Source organism: Salmo salar, chromosome ssa24, assembly GCF_905237065.1.
Source record: "Salmo salar chromosome ssa24, Ssal_v3.1, whole genome shotgun sequence".
Lineage (NCBI taxonomy): Eukaryota > Metazoa > Chordata > Actinopteri > Salmoniformes > Salmonidae > Salmo > Salmo salar.
In genome coordinates this window covers 31,551,130-31,574,592 of record NC_059465.1, presented here as the reverse complement: position 1 = coordinate 31,574,592, position 23,463 = coordinate 31,551,130, and the positions used below count along the sequence as shown (strand labels likewise).

Below are 23,463 nucleotides of genomic sequence, written 5' to 3'. Positions count from 1 at the left end.
TTTGGAGCAGTGTCTTCTTCCTTGCTGAGCGGCCTTTCAGGTTACGTTGATATAGGACTCGTTTTACGATGGATATAGATACTTTTGTACCTGTTTCTTCCAGCATCTTCACAAGGTCCTTTGCTGTTGTTCTGGGATTGCTTTGCACTTTTCGCACCAAAGTACTTTCATCTCTAGGAGACAGAACGCGTTTCCTTCCTGAGCGGTATGACGGCAGCGTGGTCCCATGGTGTTTATACTTGCGTACTATTGTTTGTGCAGATGAACGTGGTACCTTAAGGCGTTTGGAAATTGCTCCCAAGGATGAACTAGACTTGTGGAGGACTACAATTTTTTTTCTGAGGTCTTGGCTGATTTCTTTTGATTTTCCCATGATGTCAAGCAAAGAGGCACTGATTTTGAAGGTAGGCCTTGAAATACATCCACAGGTACACCTCCAAATGACTCAAATGATGTCAATTAGCCTATCAGAAGCTTCTAAAGCCATGACATCATTTTCTGGAATTTTCCAAGCTGTTTAAAGGCACAGCCAACTTAGTGTATGTAAACTTCTGACCCACTGGAATTGTGATACAGTAAATTATAAGTGAAATAATCTGTCTGTAAACAATTGTTGGAAAAATTACTTGTTTCATGCACATTGTAGATGTCCTAACCAACTTGCCAAAACTATAGCTTGTTAACAAGAAATTTGTGGAGTGGTTGAAAAACGAGTTTTAATGACTCCAACCTAATGTAAACTTCCAACTTCAACTGTATATAACAGTATGTATTCATCATTTGGCTTTTCTAAAGAATATAATACATCCCTTAATTCCATTTCATAGTGTCATTTATTTCCAAACTCCAACATAGTATATTAAATTTCAGAAAACATTTCTAGATGAAACAAATCCCAACGTGGAACAGAGGTATTATTCTTCTCAAAATAAATAAAACGGACATTATTTGACTATAAAATAAATAAACTTAAAATAAAGACATGATTCCAAGCTTTAGCATATAGTTATCACATATCACACACCAGAGTATATAATTACATCATTAATGTCAACAGTCAAGAAACAAACCTTGCTTTCACACCAGTTCTGTACAGTATAAGGAACAGTACACAGTGAATTCAAAGCACAAAATACTTCTAGAATACACTGAAACTTCAGTTCGCATCTCTATCAGTAGACATACAAATACTGCCATTTGTCAGTTTGGGTTGGTAATCAGCTAATGCAAAGAGCTGCAGCTCCCAGAATAACTTCAGTGAAAATAAGCTTTAAAACAGAAGTGAGATATGAAACTGTCAGTGTCTCTCTGGAAGATGACAAAACTGCATGGACATATCAATAATTCATTGAGAAAGCAAAATGGTCATGCTTGCATTGACAAAAGAAATTACAAACACGTTTTGTTAAAATTACAAAACCACAGGCACAAACACAGGGTAAGAAAGGAACAAGGTGGGATCCCATAAGTTATGAGTTAACGTAATAGATAGTCAGACCCCCTATAGGACTGGCACAGGCATGACAGGGCAAGCATGCATGCGTAGAGAAACACAGCGCCAACCGAAGAGTAGCTACCGCCACCACAAGTAGCCAGAAAGAGAGAGAAAAGGAAACACAAAGTGTGAGAGACGGAGAAAGAGTTGTGAGACAATCACCGTAGTTACTGCCTGTATGGCGGTGTAGCAGAGAGAGCAGCTGTCACTCATATTGAAAGGCAATAGGAGAAAGCAAAATGAGAGATCCGTCATCTACGCTCAGATTGTATGCTTACCAGTAGACCTGCACTGAGTGCTTGAGTCAGACTATAACACAATGCACTCATTTGTCAAAGTTTCCAACTAAAACTCAAAAGTAAAATTGGTGCCAAAACAAATTTGTGCAGATTTGTTGCAAGCCAACAATCAGTGTCATTTAAGTATGATCGGTATATAACCTATATACCCCAAAATAGATATGTGGGTGTGTACAGTAATCGTGAGGCATTACTGTGTTGAATAAGAGCTGGAATTGAATTCCCCTGGAAAATCAGCAACATTGTTCCAGTGCTAAGAAAGACTGATGTATTCTGTTTTATCTAATTGACATTACTGTAAACATGTTGTTTTGTGGCGCAGACACAGTGGATTTTTTTTCTTTGCCATGGGGATTAAGCAATTAAATTCCAGCCCAAGTGTAGTGGTGTTTTCCATGGGTATTTTCCTAAGGTGTAGTGTTTGTTGTGATGATAGCTTGAAGGCAGGTTTGGAATAGTCAATATGTAACAAGGCCGTCTCAGACTCCCCCCTCCCCTTAAACAGGTACCGCCCCTGGGCTCAAGGTACAGTAGAATAGCAAGCAGCCACAACATGAACATACTCATCTGCAGTTAGAAAAACAACAAGCAAGCTTGCAGAAACAATCAATAGGAAAATGACTAGAAATGGAGGTTGCCCCGCAATGTGTGTTGTTTTTGCTCCATTCAACAGAACCACACAATGGATTTCTGTACTGGGTCGCAAATTGGACTGCCTTGCAACTTGTCCCTTTAGTCTGTCGTCTCTCTGACTACAGTTTTAAGAGGAGGGCGCTTTTTGAAGGACCTGTGCCCTGCCATCCCTGTGCGAGCCAAAGACTTTTAGGAATCTGCAATAAGAAAAAAAGCAAACAAAAAAAGCAAACAAACAAAAATGACACGACATGTTAGAGGTGATGCATCAAGACACGAGGAAAGTCATTCCATGACATTCCTTCACATTCTGACAATTATTGTGGCAGATTACGTTTCCCTAGAGTTGAGTCTATGCTGCACGAGAGCATGTTTCTGACCGTCAATGGCAAATCAACATACAGAAAACTTGAGGCTACATGCTAATCATTTTCCAAACAGAGGAATATCACCTGGTTGCAATACTATGTTCATTCATCTGATTTGACTTATCCATTGGCTCAAGCATGCAGAACAACTCCGTATCAAATAAAAAAAGCAAAGCAGGGATATTATTCATTCTAAAAAATAAATGAATCACATGCCAATGATAGAATGGTGGTGGGTGCGTTACCATGTGTCTCAGAATGAAATGAACGTTTGTCTGTCGAGAACACCACTGTAAACCTGGCACGACATTCAGTAATTTAGGAGCTTCAATGAAGCCCCTTTGTCAGATTTTGGAGGAGTCAACAACAGTTTGAAGAAGAGAATACATTACTAGTCTGTTGTACCATCCTAATCAAGATATCATGCAAGCCATGTTCTTTTTCTTTACTGTGTAAACAGGCATGTCCTCTTTGAAACATGCCACATGCAACAACTGATTTAATTTGCGAAGCAGAGAGGCAATCTTACAGTAATCCCCTGCCAATGATGGTTGCTGCTCAAGTGCAGATATGCGATGTACAGTTAATGCAATGCAGTGGAGGCGTGCAGAGCATAACGAGTCTCCCTTCAGGCATGCAATAATAGCTATTCCAAATAGGAATTGATATGTTTAGATGCAATGCTCTATGGGAAACCATATTTTGTTGGTCAAATAAATCAAGAAATTGACATTGGTTATTATTATTAGTGCTAGAAGCAAGGCATAGCTGACATGCAGTGGAGGCGTGCAGAGCATAACGAGTCTCCCTTCAGGCATGCAATAATAGCCATTCCAAATAGAAATTGATATGTTTAGATGCAATGCTCTCTAATATGAGAAACTGTATTTTGTTGGTCAAATAAATCAATAAATTGACATTGGTTATTATTATTAGTGCTAGAAGCAAGGCGTAGCTGATATCGACAGTGGGGTCGAGACAACTTAACTTGGTTCTGACAACTTATCACATCCACACGTCTTCATACACACGAACAAACACTTCTCCAAAATGAGTTTCAACGGGTGCAAAATGGTAGAACGTAAAAAGCCCAAGTACAAATGTAAATACAGTCCGTTGTTCTGAGAGTTCCGTCTCAAATGATTCTGGGATATTTCTGAAACACCAGAGTTCAGGGGGGTTGAAATGTCAGGATATTTGTTTTCCCCTCTCTCAAACAATGACAATTATATGTATGTCATAGCACCTTTGGCATTTGTGTCGAAAAAGACCTTGATGTAAGATGTGGGTACGTATCCCTCTTCGTCCTCGTTCCTGCGCACCCGCGTCCACCCGTCACCCTTATCCTCCTCTATGACATACAGCAGCTCCCCCTCGGTCATGGAAATGGTGCCTTCATTCTGACCTGAGAAGGGGAGACAGGAAAGAGAAAACAGCAAGTTACTGTTATTTTACAGCTGACTGTGTTAAAATGTTACTTACTTCCAAAATGCCTATGCTGCACCAACAGTAGATCGTTCATGTGAAAAACTCTCGCAGGGTGATGCGAAGCACCAAGTTCATTTGCAATCATTTAACAATAACCTATGTAATGACATAAAGTTTACATTTCTGAATATGCCCCGACGATTGAAATCCTCTTTGCAGACCTTTTTTTTTTTACATGACGGAAGAAGCCGCTTCCCTGTTATTTGACCCAGGCGAGACATCTGTTCTGAAAAATACATCAAACCCCAATCTAACAACAACACATATTTCCAGAAGGGGCCTTGGCATACCTTCGAAAGGGTAGAGTGATTTGCAGGTTCCGATAGTGGGGAGTGGCTCCTCGTAATCAAAGTCGTCATCAAAGTCGGTGCTCCGAGATTTGAGGTGATGCTCTGTGCTATGATCCTCTGTGTAGCTTCCGTCCGGGCTAACCACATGAAGAGCAACAGTAAAGACCAACAACATGGATACTATATGTGTCATTTTTCAAGTCACCAGCCTCCACTGGTGCAAACCCAAATATATCATTCAAGGTTGCACATATGGCCCTGGTGAGATTTGTCAAATCCATAAACCCATACATTTAAAGCAGTATTAATACGCATACATTGAGTCAATAGACAGTCCTTGTCAGTAATATTTAGAGCATAATAGATCATGTGCAACAAGCCCACAAACAAGTTTTAGTCAAAACATATGGTAATCTCTTGTGACAGACATTGTTAGCTAGCTAGCGCGAGGTTTGGCTGTGTTTTTTTCCCCGTCTGCTAGTCCACTGTTTCTGAGATATAGTAAGGGGCACATAGGTTCTACCTCTCTCGGTTGACATGTGCACAGTTGTTGTTGACTGGTGTAGTAGTCTGGGAGTTGTACAATCCACTTGGTGGTCTTTGTGGGTCACTCTTCTCTGCTAACCTGGTCTCCACCTCTACCAGCCAGGCCTGCAGACAGACATCAAAAGGTTTAGACTCAACAATACTTGATTTGTACTTGATGATACATGTCAAGGTTTATTAATCGTCCAACAAAATGCTTACCTTCTTGACAATGCAACAACAACAATAAAAGATAAGAATACGAATATAACAATACAGACATACATGAACTAGCGTGTGGAATACCACTCCCTTTTTCTTTATTTTGGATCGGCGTGGGGAAAATGAGGGGAGAGTCAGCGGTGAAAGACTCAGACACAGGATTCAAACCCAGATCTTAGTGTGTGGTCTGAAGTCGTCAGCACCACCACTAGAACATACTCTGGCAAACATAAAATATCTAACATGCATCGACATGGATCCTTTGTAACATTTCAACTTACTTCATATTTCCTTGCATCCAGTTGTAACTTGTCAATATTTTGGCAGATCTCCTCTAATCGTGGGTCCACACTGTTGGGGTCCCCCATGTGTGGGTTCTTTATGTACACGTCCTTCATTTTAGACAGAGCATCCCTACAACACATTCATACATTCATATTGAAGAATTGTTCTCGTTTTTAAATAGACCAGAGTTAGTTTAAAACTCCTTATCTAGATTCACAATTGGACTTTCACACATGTACTCTACCTCTGATCCATCTCTTTTTGTATTTCCTTGTTGATGTCATTCATTTTGGCCTGGAGCTTCTTCCTCCTCTGTTCAGGAGGCAGGTGACTACAATCTTCAGGGCCAGAACCCTATGAAAAAACAAACCACCAAATAAACACCCAGACATACTCCTACTAAAAGAAGCCTAACGCCATGGAGCAGTGACTTTTATATTGTTTTATATATGTTTAATGTCTTTATCTACCTTGCTGTGAAAAGGTTTTTGCCCCCTTTCTAATTTTCTCTACTTTTGCATATTTTTTTATACTGAATGTTATCAGATCTTCAACCAAAACCTAATATTAGATAAAGGGAACCTGAGTGAACAAATATCACAACAATTAATATACACTGCTCAAAAAAATAAAGGGAACACTTAAACAACACAATGTAACTCCAAGTCAATCACACTTCTGTGAAATCAAACTGTCCACTTAGGAAGCAACACTGATTGACAATAAATTTCACATGCTGTTGTGCAAATGGAATAGACAACAGGTGGAAATTATAGGCAATTAGCAAGACACCCCCAATAAAGGAGTGGTTCTGCAGGTGGGGACCACAGACCACTTCTCAGTTCCTATGCTTCCTGGCTGATGTTTTGGTCACTTTTGAATACTGGGGGTGCTTTCACTCTAGTGGTAGCATGAGACGGAGTCTACAACCCACACAAGTGGCTCAGGTAGTGCAGCTCATCCAGGATGGCACAACAATGCGAGCTGTGGCAAGAAGGTTTGCTGTGTCTGTCAGCGTAGTGTCCAGAGCATGGAGGCGCTACCAGGAGACAGGCCAGTACATCAGGAGACGTGGAGGAGGCCGTAGGAGGGCAACAACCCAGCTGCAGGACCGCTACCTCCGCCTTTGTGCAAGGAGGAGCAGGAGAAGCACTGCCAGAGCCCTGCAAAATGACCTCCAGCAGGCCACAAATGTGCATGTGTCTGCTCAAACGGTCAGAAACAGACTCCATGAGGGTGGTATGAGGGCCCGACGTCCACAGGTGGGGGTTGTGCTTACAGCCCAACCCCGTGCAGGACGTTTGGCATTTGCCAGAGAACACCAAGATTGGCAAATTCGCCACTGGCACCCTGTGCTCTTCACAGAAGAAAGCAGGTTCACACTGAGCACGTGACAGAGTCTGGAGACGCCGTGGAGAATGTTCTGCTGCCTGCAACATCCTCCAGCATGACCGGTTTGGCAGTGGGTCAGTCATGGTGTGGGGTGGCATTTCTTTGGGGGGCCGCACAGCCCTCCATGTGCTCGCCAGAGGTAGCCTGACTGCCATTAGGTACCGAGATGAGATGCTCACACCCCTTGTGAGACCATATGCTGGTGCGGTTGGCCCTGGGTTCCTCCTAATGCAAGATAATGCTAGACCTCATGTGGCTGGAGTGTGTCAGCAGTTCCTGCAAGAGGAAGGCATTGATGCTATGGACTGGCCCGCCCGTTCCCCAGACCTGAATCCAATTGAGCACATCTGGGACATCATGTCTCGCTGCTTTAGTCCAGGTCTGAGAGGAGATCCCTCAGGAGACCATCCGCCACCTCATCAGGAGCATGCCCAGGCGTTTTAGGGAGGTCATACAGGCACGTGGAGGCCACACACACTACTGAGCCTCATTTTGACTTGTTTTAAGGACATTACATCAAAGTTGGATCAGCCTGTAGTGTGGTTTTCCACTTTAATTTTGAGTGTGACTCCAAATCCAGACCTCCATGGGTTGATAAATTGGATTTCCATTGATTATTTTTGTGTGATTTTGTTGTCAGCACATTCAACTATGTAAAGAAAAAAGTATTTAATAAGATTATTTCTTTCATTCAGATCTAGGATGTGTTATTTAAGTGTTCCCTTTATTTTTTTGAGCAGTATACTTGAAAACCGACAAATGTCGCTGAGTTAAAGGAGTTCTGCATGCAAGAGTGGGCCAACATTCCTCCACAGGGATGTGAGAGACTGATCAACAACTACAGGAAGCATTTGGTTGCAGTCATTGCAGCTAAAGGTGGCACAACCGGTTATTGCGTGTAAGGGGGCAATAATGTTTTCACACAGGGGAATTTGGGGGCAAATACTTTTTCACTGCACTTTATTGTTGTCAGCAACAATGAGATCTGAGATGAGCATATTTAGTTGAAAGTACACCCTTTAGATTCCTCTATAGTGATGTAGATTGCATTTGTAATGTGTGCATTACAAAACCACAATCATCAACCATCTGAAGAGTTATGAAAACAGTCGTGCTTACCAGCTTGAGAGAAAGCTTTCCAAGTGAGGGGAGACAATGGGACGAAAAAGACACAATGTCAACATACGCTTGAAACTTTGAGACGGAAGTATGACACCGTACAAGCAGCAATGAAGGGTTGTGGATATTAAGATACATGGCATGTCAGTCTGAACAGTTAATTCGCCATTTGCAGCATTTTGTCCACCTACAGTATAAACAAATCTTAAACAACATGACACACACACACACCAATCGTAAATTGGAAATTTGGACACAGTGCCTGAATAAACAAACACAACTTCCATAAGATTGTCTGCAGGTGGTAGGCCAGGTCAGATGCCATTCAAAGGGAACGAGCAACAGTAGGAGCCACTATCAGTAGCCCATAGGCACCACGTCAATGTCATAAGCACAGAGTCAATCTCCCTGTACACAATCAACTTACCCCACGCTTCAGACTCCTTAAGCATTGCATTTTATGTTTGGAGGTCATGAACTCGTTGAGGCGGTGGGAGAGGGGCTCACTGGGTTGCTGGGGAGACTGGGGGCCGTTGTGCACGGCACCAGGTGATGGGGGGAGGGGGTGGTTGGCGTGGGGAAGCTAACAAAGACATAAGCTATGGGTAAGGGTCATGGAGTGGTATGGAACAAAACAATAACAGAACGAAATCAGGAAAAGTAACACCAGAAATGATGGAAGAACAACAGAAAGAATCTGGTTACCAACACTTAAGACGGCAGCGGTTAAGACACTGTGTCCAGCACAAGTTGAACATTTAGAGAAATAGTGTTTCCAACAAGCATTTATTTCATAATACAAAAAAAAGAATCCCTCTGCAGTCCAGTCGGACACCTGGGCCGCATTAAGTCGGACACCTGGGCCGCATTGAGTCGGACACCTGGGCCGCGTTGAGTCGGACACCTGGGCCGCATTCCGTCGGACACCTGGGCCGCGTTGAGTCGGACACCTGGGCCGCATTCCGTCGGACACTTGGGCCGCGTTGAGTCGGACACCTGGGCCGCGTTGAGTCGGACACCTGGGCCGCGTTGAGTCGGACACCTGGGCCGCGTTGAGTCGGACACCTGGGCCGCATTCCGTCAGACACCAGGGCCGCGTTGAGTCGGACACCAGGGCCACATTGAGTCGGACACCAGGGCCGCGTTGAGTCGGACACCAGGGCCACATTGAGTCGGACACCAGGGCCGCTTTGAGTCGGACACCAGGGCCACATTGAGTCGGACACCAGGGCCGCTTTGAGTCGGACACCAGGGCCACATTGAGTCGGACACCAGGGCCGCGTTGAGTCGGACACCAGGGCCACATTGAGTCGGACACCAGGGCCGCTTTGAGTCGGACACCAGGGCCGCGTTCAGTCGGACACTTGGGCCACGTGCAGTTGTAGAAACATTGTGGAACATTTCAAATAGAAATTCAATGACGAGAGTGGATAGGATTCCTTATTCTTCATGTCAGAGATGTGCGTGTGTTCGTCAACATATATTTGTGCCTGAACATGCCACAGCGTGGTGCCTTGCCGAACGCGGCCCTGGCTAGTACAGTAGGTAGAGGACAGTCTTGTGGACTGATGGTGTTGTCCTTACCTTGTTTCTCTTGATAAAAGGCCACAGTTTTCCCCTGCTGTTGCTGCGGCTGGGCTTGCTCTCCCCTTGCGAGTTTAGATAGCTGGACTCTGACACTGTTCGCCTCATAGACAGACTATAGTCCTCAACCTCTACGTCGCCAGGTGGCTCGAAGCCAGACTTGTAGGATTCCACCACATGCTTGGTGTCCTGTTGGGGATAGTGAGTTCATTAATGTATAACAGACAGAATATTATGAATATTTACCAAATGCATTTCAGCTTGAGGGCACCAAAATGAACCAAATTGCAGAAACGCATTTGCACTTTAAAGTACAAGTATTCCTCACGGAAGCCAACTTCAAAACTACGGCATTTTAAACTCTTATCTGGCGCAGGGAGACACAATTACAGCAAAGCCATGGCTCTTCAAACACACCACAGAAAGCATTTTAGAGTACAAGTGCTGATCTAGGATGAGTTTTATCTTCACAATAATAAATGAATGGGGGTTGGGGGGGCTGATCCTAGACCAACACTGATCTCAGATACATAGTAAAACTGAGTTCACGCTACTGTATTTATTTGTATTTTTTTACCGTTAGTAAATGTGTATGTCAACAAATGCCCCAAAACTGGATTCCTTTGAGATATAGAATAAAACTGGTCACTATCGGTGACGACATCCGTGTTGACTTTGCCTAGCAACAATCACATTTCATTAATGTGAAAGTGGGACAACCATTAAATAAGCACCAAAGTCAGCGTTTTGATGGTGTGAATAATTTATCTTCTCCTCCTATATTTAGTGGGCTGCTAACCCTTTACCGCTTCAGCGAATAGAACAAATGCAATAATATTCTCTCCGCTCTTTTATATAGAAATCCAGTCAAATGATTTCACTGAAATGTATAACTGATTTTTCTATGCACTTTCCTCGCAGTTTGTCACTATGTAAAATGACTGTACATAACAAGAACCATGTTATAAACATGCAGTAGCCCTACTAACCATTTTTGGCTCTATGGATTCTGCTGCGTTGGTCATGCCATCTAAACATTTGCCAACAATAGGTAACACTTTCCGATCGACCTCTGCGTAAGTCTTCATAGACTCTCCCACTCTCTCTATACGTTTTTCTTCCATCTCCTGTAGTTTCTGCAGTAAAGAAGACATTCTTTGATTAAAATAGGATTGTGAGTTGCCAATCACATACAAATCAGTTATATTGTGAACAGGGTGGATGTGAGTACTGGCAGTACTTTACTAGTACTGAAATAGGTGCCGGTACTCATTTTGGGTGCCTGTACTGTTGATGTATTGGTGCAGGAGCTCCATAATAGTTTTGAGCAAATATTCTATGAGGTGCAGGTGCTCAAGCAGTAGAAATGTTGAGGAGCTCCAGTGAGCTCCTGCCCAAGTCAAGCACTGAGCACCGGTGAATGCAGTGAGTTTCTCCCCGAAGCGCTTCCAATCAACCGGTACTGTGAGTGAGGTGAACTACCTGAAAGATGTGAGGTATGAGGGTATGATAATGTGCATTCTGCTCCTTGTTGAACTTCTGCAGGAAGGTGAGGTATTCATTCTTGCTGTCCTCTGCCACTTGGTGTTTCATCTGGGCCTGCTGTCTGGCCTGTATACCGAGAGGGAGTTCAGAGAGGGTTTAAAGATTTGCACGCACGCCAACAAGTGGGACTGTAAACCTTGCGTACTTCCACAGAACATTGACAAAGTACATTGTGTGTTAACACGCATAACATTGAACAAAGCAAAGTCAATATTTAAAAATGATAAACAGAATGTGAATAATATTGAACTGAAACCCCCATACAGACATATAGTATGCTTGAGTTAAAGCACAAAAACAACACAAATTTCAAAACCACACATTATATAAGTACCACTGTCGTTATGGTCCACAGCGTGTTGTAAAAAAAATACCCAAGCGTGGCCTAGGACTGTATACAGTGTGGAGACTTTATTCACCCCCAAAAAATATATTTTCATCAAATGATCATGAGAGAGTAGAACCAACCCACCCTTATCCTCTTATTACAGTTACATGTATGCATCTGACATTCCAGGATCTTAACAGTGTCAATTAATATTTCATATGGCTTTAAACCTCCTCTGCCACGTCGAACAAGACAAGGAAGAACGGCTAAGGGAAGCGCTTAGACCATAGATACATTAGTGGCAGGAAACTAGAATTCTGTGGCTTTCCTTTCCTCTTGGAGGGAGAGAGGAGTGTTGATAGTGGATATAGTAAAGCATAGTAGAGTTATACTAACCCTCAGGTCATCATTTGTATGTGTGTCAAAGCTGAACTATGCGGTGTTACTTTGCTGGGAGTGGGCCTCCCCTATAGTGTCAAGAATGTGTATTTTACCATGCCAGGAAGTCAAGACCATTGGTTAATGTCATGTAACGCAGCTCCTCAATTCACATGTAATGTTTATGATGACCAGATGACGGAAACATTGACCATAACAAACAACAATAACAAAAGAAAGCAGGTTAATTTAGCATGCACATACTCCACAAAGATACAGGATGAGCACAGACAAACTGTACACTGACAGGACAAGATCTGGAAGTTGTTTCAGCAGACTGTTGAGAACTGTATCCATAGCATAACAGGACTCACAGAAAACAAAACAAAACATTTTGTATGCATGACATTATACTTTGCAATCTAAACAATGATGCATTTTATTTGTGCCTATATTTATTACATGTTTACATATTAATATGTTTATAAATGCGTCTATTCACTGGAGTGTCATTCAATTACCATTTAGGAATAATGTACCCACTAACTGACCACAGAAGTTTCTTATTTTAAATACCCATTCCAATAACTGTGTCCCTTCCAAGTCTTTGGAGATCTTATTTTGAAATGACGTTCCGAGTGAAACCAGCGAGTGAAACCAGCAATAGTACACTATATATACAAAAGTATGTGGACACCCCTTTGGCTATTTCTGACACACCCATTGCTGACAAGTGTATAAAATCGAGCACACAAACATGCAATCTCAAACATTGGAAGTAGAATGGCTATACCGAAGAGCTCAGTGACTTTCAACGTGGCAAGGTGATAGGATGCCACCTTTCCAAAAAGACAGTCAGTCAAATGTGCTGCCCCGGCCAATTGGAAGTGCTGTTATTGTGAAGTGGAAACGTCTAGGAGCAACAACAGCTCAGCTGCGAAGTGACAAACCACACAAACTCACAGAACAGGACCTCCAAGTGCTGAAGCGCATAGTGTGTAAAAATTGTCTGTCCTCAGTTGCAACACTCACTACTGAGTTCCAAACTGCCTCTGGAAGCAAGAACTGTTTGTCGGGAGATTCACAAAATGGGTTTCCACGGCCGAGCACCCACACACAAGCCTAAGATCACCATGCGCAATACCAAGCATCAGCTGGAGTGGTGTAAAGCTCGCCGCCATTATACTCTGGAGCAGTGGAAACACATTCTCTGGAGTGATGAATCACACTTCACCATCTGGCAGTCCGTCAGACAAATCTGGGTGTGGTGATGCCAGGAGAACGCTACCTGCCTGAATGCATAGTGCCAACTGTAAAGTTTGGTGGAGAAGGAATAATGGCCTGAGGCTGTTTTCATTGGTTCGGGTTAGGCCCCTTAGTTCCAGTGAAGGGACATCTTAATGCTACAGCATACAATGACATTCTAGACAATTCTGTGCTTCCAACTTTGTGGCAACAGTTTGTGGAAGGCCCTTTCCTGTTTCAGCATAAGAATGCTCCTGTGCACAAAGGGAGGTCCATACAGAAATGGTTTGTTGAGATCATTGTGGAAGAACTTGACTGGCCTGCACAGAGCCCTGACCTCAACCACATCGAACACTTTTGGGATGAATTGGAATGCCGACTGCGAGCCAGGACTAATTGACCAACATCAGTGCCCGACTTCATTAATGATCTTGTGGCTGAATGGAAGCTAGTCACTACAGCAATGTTCCAACATCTAGTGGAACGTTTTCCCAGAAGAGTGGAGGCTGTTATAGCAGCAAAGGGGGGACCAACTCCATATTAATGCCCATAATTTTGGATTGAGATGTTCAAAAGCAGGGGTCCACATACTTTTGGCCATGTAGTGTATGTCTACGGGTGTACATTGAACATAGAGACAGATCCTTAAAGACATACAGACGCCTGGTAAACCTACCTTGAGATAGCACCGCTATAAGACGTGATGGAAAACAGAAACAGAGTTAGTTTCAGAGCACTACAGACAGGTTTTAGACGTCCTAATTATGTGAAAGTTGTATTAATTTATTAGTAATGTACTGAATGAACTACTAATGAACATCTAGACTGCAAAAAGGCTTGAACTACAGTACCAGTTAAAAGTTTGGCCACACCTACTCATTCAAGGGTTTTTCTTTATATTTACTATTTTCTACATTGTAGAAAAATGAAGACATCAAAACAATGAAATAACACATCTGGAATCATGTAGTAACCCAAAAAGTGTTAAACAAATCAAACTATAATTTGAGATTCTTCAAAGTAGCCACCCTTTGCCTTGATGACAGCTTTGCACGCTCTTTGCATTCTCTCAACCAGCTTCATGAGGAATGCTTTTCCAAAAGTCTTGAATGAGTTCCCACACATTGAGATGGTTTGGGATGAGTTGGACTGCATATTATGCTGATCACTTGTTGGCTGCTTTTCCTTCACCCTGCGGTCCAACTCATCCAAAACCATCTCAATTGGGTTGAGGTCAGGTGATTTTGTGGAGGCCAGGTCATCTGATGCAGCACTCCATCCCTCTCCTTGGTCAAATAGCCCTTACACAGCCTGGAGGTCTGTTTTGGGTCATCGTCCTGTTGAAAAACAAATGATAGTCCCACTAAGCGCAAACCAGATGGGATGGCGTATCGCTGCAGATTGCTGTGGTAGCCATGCTGGTTAAGTGTGCCTTGAATTCTAAATAAATCACTGACAGTGTCACCAGCAAAGCACCCCCACACTTCCTCCTCCATGCTTCACGGTGGGAACCACACATGCGGAGATCATTCGTTCACCTACTCTGCGTCTCACAAAGACATGGTGGATGGAACCGAAAATCTCAAATTTGGACTCATCAGACCAAAGGACAGATTTCCACCGGTCTAATGTCCATTGCTCGTATTTCTTGGCACAAGCATGGCTCTTCTTATTATTGGTGTCCTTTAGTAGTGGTTTCTTTGCAGCAATTCGACCATGAAGGCCTGATTCACGCAGTCTCCTCTGAACAGTTGATGTTGAGATGTGTCTGTTACTTAAACTCTGAAGCATATATTTGGGCTGCAATCTGAGGTGCAGTTAACTCTAATGAACGTATCCTCTGCAGCAGAGGTAAGTCTGGGTCTTCCTTTCCTGTGGTGGTCCACATGAGAGCCAGTTTCATCATAGCGCTTGATGGTTTTTGCGACTGCACTTGAAGGAACATTCAAAGTTCTTGACATTTTCTGGATTGACTGACCTTCATGTCTTAAAGTAATGATGGACTGTCATTTGTCTTTGCTTATTTGAGCTGTTCTTGCCATAATATGGACTTGATATTTTACCAAATAGGGCTATCTTCTGTATACCACCCCTACCTTGTCACAACACAACTGATTGGCTGAAAGGCATTAAGAAGGAAAGAAATTCTACAACTTAACTTTTAACAAGCCACACCTGTTAATTGAAATGCATTCCAGGTGACTACCTCATGAAGCTGGTTGAGAGAATGCCAAGAGTGTGCAAAGCTGTCAATGACAAAGGGTGGCTACTTTGAATAATCTAAAATGTACAATATATTTTGATTTGTTTAATAGTTTTTTGGTTACTACATGATTCCATATGTGTTCTTTCATAGTTTTGATGTCTTCACTATTATTCTACAATGTAGAATATAGTAAAAATAAAGAAAAACCCTTGAATGAGTAGGTGTGTCCAAACTTTTGACTGGTACCTAATGTGGAATATAGTTTTTTATACTTTGACTATGGCATTGCTTGTATCGTTTTCAACGAATTTCATAGGGAAGGTGACTTTGTACAACAATAACTGACACGCAAAATGTATATTAACGTTTAATGATAACTTATTCTGTTTGGTTAGTCCGTGTTAGCTTTCTGAGATTCTTGACTTGTACATTTAGGTGGTACATTTCACTGCGTGATGTCAATAGTGCCTGAGAAGGTTTGCAAACTGTTTGCATCTTTGTACAGTTGTAGGCAACCGTGCAATGTCATGGCTAAATCAACTGAAATCAACTCTTTGACTTGGTTTAAAGTTACAGGTGATTTGGCCAAATGTTTTCAACACTGCACATTTGCCCCCATCCCTACCATTGATTTTTGGTTAGTGGTGGTTTATGTTAACTGGAATTAGCAGTGGCTGTTTAAACTCAATCTTGTTGCCACTACTGTACATTGAGATAGCTTTGTGTCTACGTTAGACAGATCAGATACCTGATAGACATGGTAAACTGTTTTTTGCAATCAATACTGAAATAGCACTTATCTAATCAGTACTGAAATAATAGCAATGTTTTTTGGAATCGGCATTGCACTGGTACAGTAACACGGCTGGGTTTGCATCTGAGGAACTGAGTTTAGAGCGAACAATGACAAAAGCCCATTGCTGGAGCGCCATGAAGCACTATACCATTGTCTACCAGCAGTGATTCATATTTGGCTCCTACCCCACTTCAAAGAGGGCCACAGCATTCTCTTGTCAGTGCAGCTGTTGCCACGCAAACCATGTTCACAGCTTTATGAGTAGGAGTGGAGTGGAGTGGCGACTAAGAGTAGCTGCACATTCTCACACACACACGGCGCCAAACGCACACACGCATGCGTGTGGGCCCACGCATGCACGCACACACACACGTGATGAGCTCAAGTCAGTTGTGTGTAGGAGTGAACATTTCTACGTCAGTCTATAACTTACCTTTTCGACGTCCGCTTTAGTCACGTTGATGTCAGCATCAATCTTGTCGAAGTACTGCTGGGCTCTATCCGCCTCCTTACAGTCTCTCTCAAATCTCCGTTTACTCTGAAAAGAAGCAATTCACATGTCAAGTTGGAATGGTTCAGTCGTGTATCTCTTCAATTACTCCTACCTCAGGAGGACACTTACGGATTCTAGTTGTTTCCAAGAATTCTCAATGTGTTGCTGAGCTCTGCGGCCATCATGGAAATGCTGCAAAAAAAATGGTATATGTTAATCTGTTAAAAGACGCATAAACAGCAGTAGAATCATTTGTGGTTTGAACCCTGAACAGTTTAGTATCTAGAACTAGACAGTCAAGAGACTTCTACATCTCTTATGAAATATCTTATGACACTCCTTATGATGAATGGAAGAGCTACGCACTGTAGACTACAAGCACACAACATCCCCACCAAAAAGACACATCTACTCCTTAACCATTCCATGGAATCAAAACTACTGAGCCAAAACTAAACTGACTAAAGAGATTTGCTGATGTGTTTATTCTTGACTAATTTAATGCTCCTCACAGCATACGCAACCACCTCCAAGGGCACTTACGGAATCTCACTGAAGGCTCTAAAGGCACTTCTGCTTTTGTTGTGAGTTGAATTTAAATGATAGGAGACGTAAACCATTGGTGTGGCTTTCAAAGCTAATGTTCAATGCCTGGTATCAGGACCTTATTTAACTACACCATGTTCCATTTGGGAATTTTATAAATGAAAAAACATACGTCGGAGTGAGCTATCGATCAAATCTATCTTTACTACAGGTTAGAAAATCGAAATAATGCAACAGGAATGGCAGGCCTGAAATAAGCTGGTTTCAAAAAACTAAAAAGAACTAACTCTCTCTGAGCTGAGCCATGGTCAAAGACATGTTGTCAGACAAGAGGCCAAAACCAAAGCCTTACAAAAGTGTGTGTGTGTGTTATACATTGCTCTTATCATACACACCCCTCCCCCCATGTCATATTAGTTCCAGCCACCCAGCTCCAGACAGAGGCCTGGTCCACTTATCAGCAGTGGAGGCTACTATGGATGGGTGGGGGCACTAGTGTCAACCTGCTCCCAATCCATTGACCTGGATACTTGACCCAGTTCTAACCCCGGGATTTACTGGATGGGCTGGTGTAAAATGATGATCAACACCATGACAGATTATCAGCTTGATCCCTGGCTGTGTCGGACAGAGCAATGACAATCACCAATGACATAATAGCATTTTTGTATCTGCTCCAGCAATTGATTTTGCACATTTGTTGATCTGATTGTTATGGTTTCCAAAGCACCATGCACTGGTTGACCTGGGATTGGCTGGTTTGGTTCAGATCATGTGACATCCATAATCTCTGGATAGCCTCACTACAAAATGGTTGAGCTGCCAATGATCACGATCTGGGAGAATTCAAGTCATGTCTGAACGAGCGATACACAGGAAAAGGGATGTTTTACCGATTTCCTCTCTGCTTTCAACTCCTGGATGTATCGCGTCAGCTCACAGATGATGTGAGTGGTGAGATCCTCAGCCATGACCTCGTGTTGTCCCGCATAGTCGTTCAGCTCGTTCAGGGTCATCAGGAAGGCCCGACAGGACGTGTACCTGGTAACAAGACGAGACGTGACCACGAAATGTGTTTAAAAACTTTTTTCACATTTAATCATGACAGCTTTATTATTATACATCCTGAGAAATATTAATGTCATACTTCTACAGAAAATTATCAGCACATTCCACTATCAGAGAGGAATATATTTGGTCATATAATATCATAAGAAAAAATGTATAAGTACTGTATATTATGGACTATATAATATTCAAAATGATAGAATTTACAGACCACTTTGACAGGGTCTTTGAACGACAGGACATACTTAGAATTTGGGTTTTTGTGTTTTAGTGACTAAGGAGGGGAAATAAGACACGGATAACACCCTCATTTGGAAAAGGTTAAATGGACACCCCTGATGCTTAAACCGATATTTCACTTCAGAATTGGTTAAAATTAGGTCAAGGTTAGGGTAAGGATTAGGGTCAGGGTTAAGGGTGGTTAGTCGGTTTAAGTGTCATGGGAGTCCGTATAGCCCTTCCCCCCTCATCTGGCACTACTTTCTTCAAAGGCTTCCTCCCTTGCCTTAAGAAATGTCTCTAATTTTCTCTCAAACAGTCACTATGCACATGTGTCTTGGAATTGTCCAACTGTTTAGCACATACAACGAAGGATAACTTCTTGATGAAAAAAATGTATCCATCTGGAAATAACCTTGGCTTTAGCTACACAGTAACCTCCAGGGCAGATATGGAGTGTTTCACTGCAAGCCATGAGAGTCTAGCCATGTTAATCTGAAACAGCTATTTTTACCCACTAACAGCCGGTAACGAGTGGAGATAGGAAATCAGCTAATTAATTACATGACTTCATGAATTCATCACAAAAAGAATAGTCACATTAATGTGCACGGTCAACCTGATATAGTGAGCATTAATGCTTTATGTATTTACATTTCACTCACTTGTATTCGTCTTCCTCTCTTGAGTTTTTCTTCGGCTGATATTTTTTCGATAGGTTTCTGTTACGGAATGGAAACAAAATTCAGTACAGGTGTAGAAAACATGTAATACACTGTAAATGAGGTCACTGTGGAGAGATACAGAGGGACACATGTAAACAAAAATATAGTATATTTGTGTACTCATGGGGAAGGGACGCCCAGTGACAGGATGTCAAAATCTGTTGATGAATGGACGGGGCTCAGGAGGTCTCTCACGATGCTAAATCCTGCTTTATGGTGACCCCTAACAGAGAGGGGTAATCCAGAAGCCTACTAATATATTTAATGGGCAACTAGAATTTTGATCCTGACAAGTGACAGATTATCCTCTCTGTACTTCTGCATCTGGGTCTCATATGTACACATCTCTATGAACAACAGTGTGATTGGACAAGAAAGAGCAGCATGAGAGGGGAAGTCATCCCTTAGCTTTATCGTGAATCTCAGGATGATTCATCCAACTGGGGATAGAGCCTTCCTGTGAAAGCACAACTGGATGTGCAAGATTCATCTTGAAATATCATCATACTATCTGTACAATGACACTTATGGTTCAAAAGAAAAATGGAAGATATTTCACATCATGTAATATAATATGCATCCTCTGAGTGGACTATTGAAAGCAGATACAGAGGCTACCATGAAATGACACAGTGGCAAGAATTCCAGAATACATTTCTCCCCATGAATCACTGGTAGCCTCCACTCACTGTGCTCTGCTCCAGACCATCTATTCTTATGTGTTGCTAAGCAGATTGCCAGACGTGCCAGCCACCTCTTTTTGTCTGCTTGCAGCCACATGACAAATCTGGATCCTGACACAACAGCACATGGTGCAAATTCCATACGCCCAGATTCACGTTAACCCGTTGGAAATAAAATGACTCATAAGACCCTAGTCTGTCTTCTCTGGCCAGTTTAAACCCCTGCTTTTCTTTTGGAGCTTTTTGCCTAATTTATAAAGGCTTAATTCCTCCATTCAGTGTCCAATCCGTGCTGTCCATATTCTGATGTGTTTAGTCTATGGTTTCCTAAATCAATATACTATCAACTGTACCATCAACATATGTAAAGAATTCAAATCTATTATGGTTGGTGTTGAAAAGTCACAATTTAACAAGACACCTCATGTGCAATCTAAAATGGTGCCATTAATGATACTGTCTGGAGAACAAAACACACCGATAGGACAATCCAGTTCAGAGCTGATTGCAGCACTATTGCTGAGGCACAGAAAACCCCTTATAATGTTCTCCAGATAACCCTTTATAATGTTCTCCAGAGAACCCCTTATAATGTTCTCCAGATAACCCTTTATAATGTTCTCCAGAGAACCCTTTATAATGTTCTCCAGAGAACCCTTTATAATGTTCTCCAGAGAACCCTTTATAATGTTCTCCAGAGAACCCCTTATAATGTTCTCCAGATAACCCTTTATAATGTTCTCCAGAGAACCCCTTATAATGTTCTCCAGATAATCCTTTATAATGTTCTCCAGATAACCCTTTATAATGTTCTCCAGATAACCCCTTATAATGTTCTCCAGAGAACCCTTTATAATGTTCTCCAGATACAAGGTATCAAGGTTGGTTCATTATGCATGCAGGAATTTGCTGGTGTGTATTCCTTGGTGAGTGAACGGCAGACAGCGATGGAACTCATCCACTGTCCCCGGGGACTACTCTGTCAGAGACTATCACTGTCTGGCAAGTACTCCCATATTATACAGTGGGAAGCTCCCAAGACCATTGGAGGATAACAAATGTGGGTCATTGCTATGGATAACCTAGTAACCATGGTAATGTGTTACCTACGCAACCTACACTTCCGGTTGCATCAAGTTAAAGGCCTGTATCTGTTTCTAATCCATCTCACTTTGTTGTTACATTAACTACCACCATTAGGTAGGCCTACATTCACCTCTGAATTTAGAACATCACTTTGAAGTGGGCTGATATTTATACATGTATTTTTGCCCTTTATTTAAGCAGGTAGGTTATTGAGAAGGTATTCTCTTTCAACTACAACATTGTAATGTGCAGTGATAGATTAGAGCAAAGTAATATTACTTTACCACAGGGCCCTGTTGGCCTGGTGTATGCATGTCAGAAATGTTGAAACAAAATCTGAATCCCACAGATAATTTTGTCACTCTTCGAGAGCATTACCTCGTGACATTGCACTTGATTGTAACATGACTTAGACGACATTGGTGATACAGGCTCTGTAGTGTTTTATCAAAGTTACTCAAATCAACAAAACATACCAAAACATGTTTTAGTAGTCCTGTACTCAAGGGGTCACACCTCTGCCATGAGAGACAGACAGTATCAAAATGGGGAGTGATGAGGGTAATGTTTTCCCAGCCCTTACCTGATTTGCTTTGCATAGCTGATTTCAATTTCAGATCTCTCTTTGACAAATTTTGTATACTTCTCCACAAACTCAATGCCCCAGTGGGTGTGTTTTTCCAAGTTGTCAAACTGGTCCTGTAAGAAAAGAGAGAAATGAGAATAAATTATAAAACAAAGCAATAAGTTAATTCTCAAACTCACAACAAATAACTAGCCCTGGCAAGACTGGCTCTGAAGCGGCATGTAGCCTAGTAGTTAAGAGCGTTGGGCCAGTAACCGAAAGGCTGCCGGTTCGAATCCCCTAGGTGGCAATACTGCCGATGTGAGAATGGCACTTAACTCTAATTGCTCCTGTAAATCGCTCCAGAGTGTCTGCTAAATTACGTAAATTATCTCAGTGCCTTTTCTTCCTAAAGAACATTATTTTATTTTGCAGGCTTGAGGCAATGTTTATGAAAAATGAATAGCAATGAGCTATAATGGTTAAATTAGATAGGGATAGTGTACATCAGTCTTTGTTGCAACACTAGGTCTGTAATTCTGCTGCTACTTTACTTTCTGCTGTTGTACGGCTACAACTGTATGTAGGCCTACAACATAAGATACAGGAGGTAAATTGTGAACATAATAGGACTATTGGGGTTCAGTCAGTGCGGTGGGATATGTATTATATGTTGTGCACTCAAATGAACAATGTACTTTTGCATCTATGCAATGCATTCAATGGCCTATTTGTGCACACGCATAGGCTGGCACATCTAAACAACTTAATAAAATAAAAGAACAATCCTATTGAACTATAGGCTAGATTCCATTTTCCAAAAGAAAACAATCGTTGCAAATATTGAATTCGTCATGTTGGACTTCACCGTCTCCGAGATTTGCAATAGGCCCTTTTGTGAGCGCAGAAACGTCGTGTTCGCTGTTCTAGAGTCTCAATAGTCTTTTCATTTATTCTTCTTCTTCTTCTTAATAATAATAATAATAATAATATCATCATCATAATTATTATAATAAGGTGAAATGAGACAGACAACTCGGAAGAAACACATTCCCAAATGCGTTGCCTACAATACCGCGCTCGCTACAATGTTACAAATGAAACATGTTGCCAGAGTCGCTACTATGTAGCTGTACCACAATGCAGCTGTATGCTACACGCTGTAGCGTAGCTCCTGTATCTGCAGAGTATAGACCCGTGGTATGGACCCCATTTGCAATGACTTAGTGATTGGAATAGGTTCATAGGGAATTATAGTGTAAGCAACTCTAGCTTTACACGTAGACAACATGGGGGATAGATATTGAGGTTCATAAGAAATACAAATACGTATATCCATCAGCGTGACTAAAACCCGGTTCTGTAGCCAACAGCGCAACAGTCGACCCAGTATAGAATCCGCCACTGTTACTAGCCTATACCTCCGATAATGAAGCCTGCATGCACGCGCAGAGAAGCTTCATGGCAGCATGAGCGTTATGCTCGCGCGCTACTTTGTTGCAAAGACATACACAAATACTTCGTACCTCAACAGATCATAAGGTTGACCATCAGCTAAAAGCAAGAACAACTTTCATTAACGGAAATATTTGCGCAGTTCTACGTACCCACAGCTCCGTCCCCCATCTGCAACTCATGGTCTCAGAGCAATTTCTTCCAAATGATCCACGATTTCTAAGCATGCGCCCAATGGTATTGTTCAGAACTATATCTGAGTACAAAGGTTTGTGTAGCTTTTCACCGACACATCCTGTCATTACAAATTGTGATTTGCCGTCAGTTATCAGGTTGATTGCTGCTCCTACATGTGGGGCATCCATCCGCCATGCCCGATAACAGCACGCGGCCGCGCGCTTCACTGGGGAATCTCTCCAAGCTGC

The 23,463-nt window shown here is 42.2% G+C and overlaps 1 pseudogene; it reads right to left on the bottom strand.

Moving 5' to 3' along the window:
- Positions 1 to 814: 814 nt before the first annotated feature.
- On the bottom strand, positions 815 to 23,463 carry LOC106585778 (formin-binding protein 1-like; annotated as a pseudogene).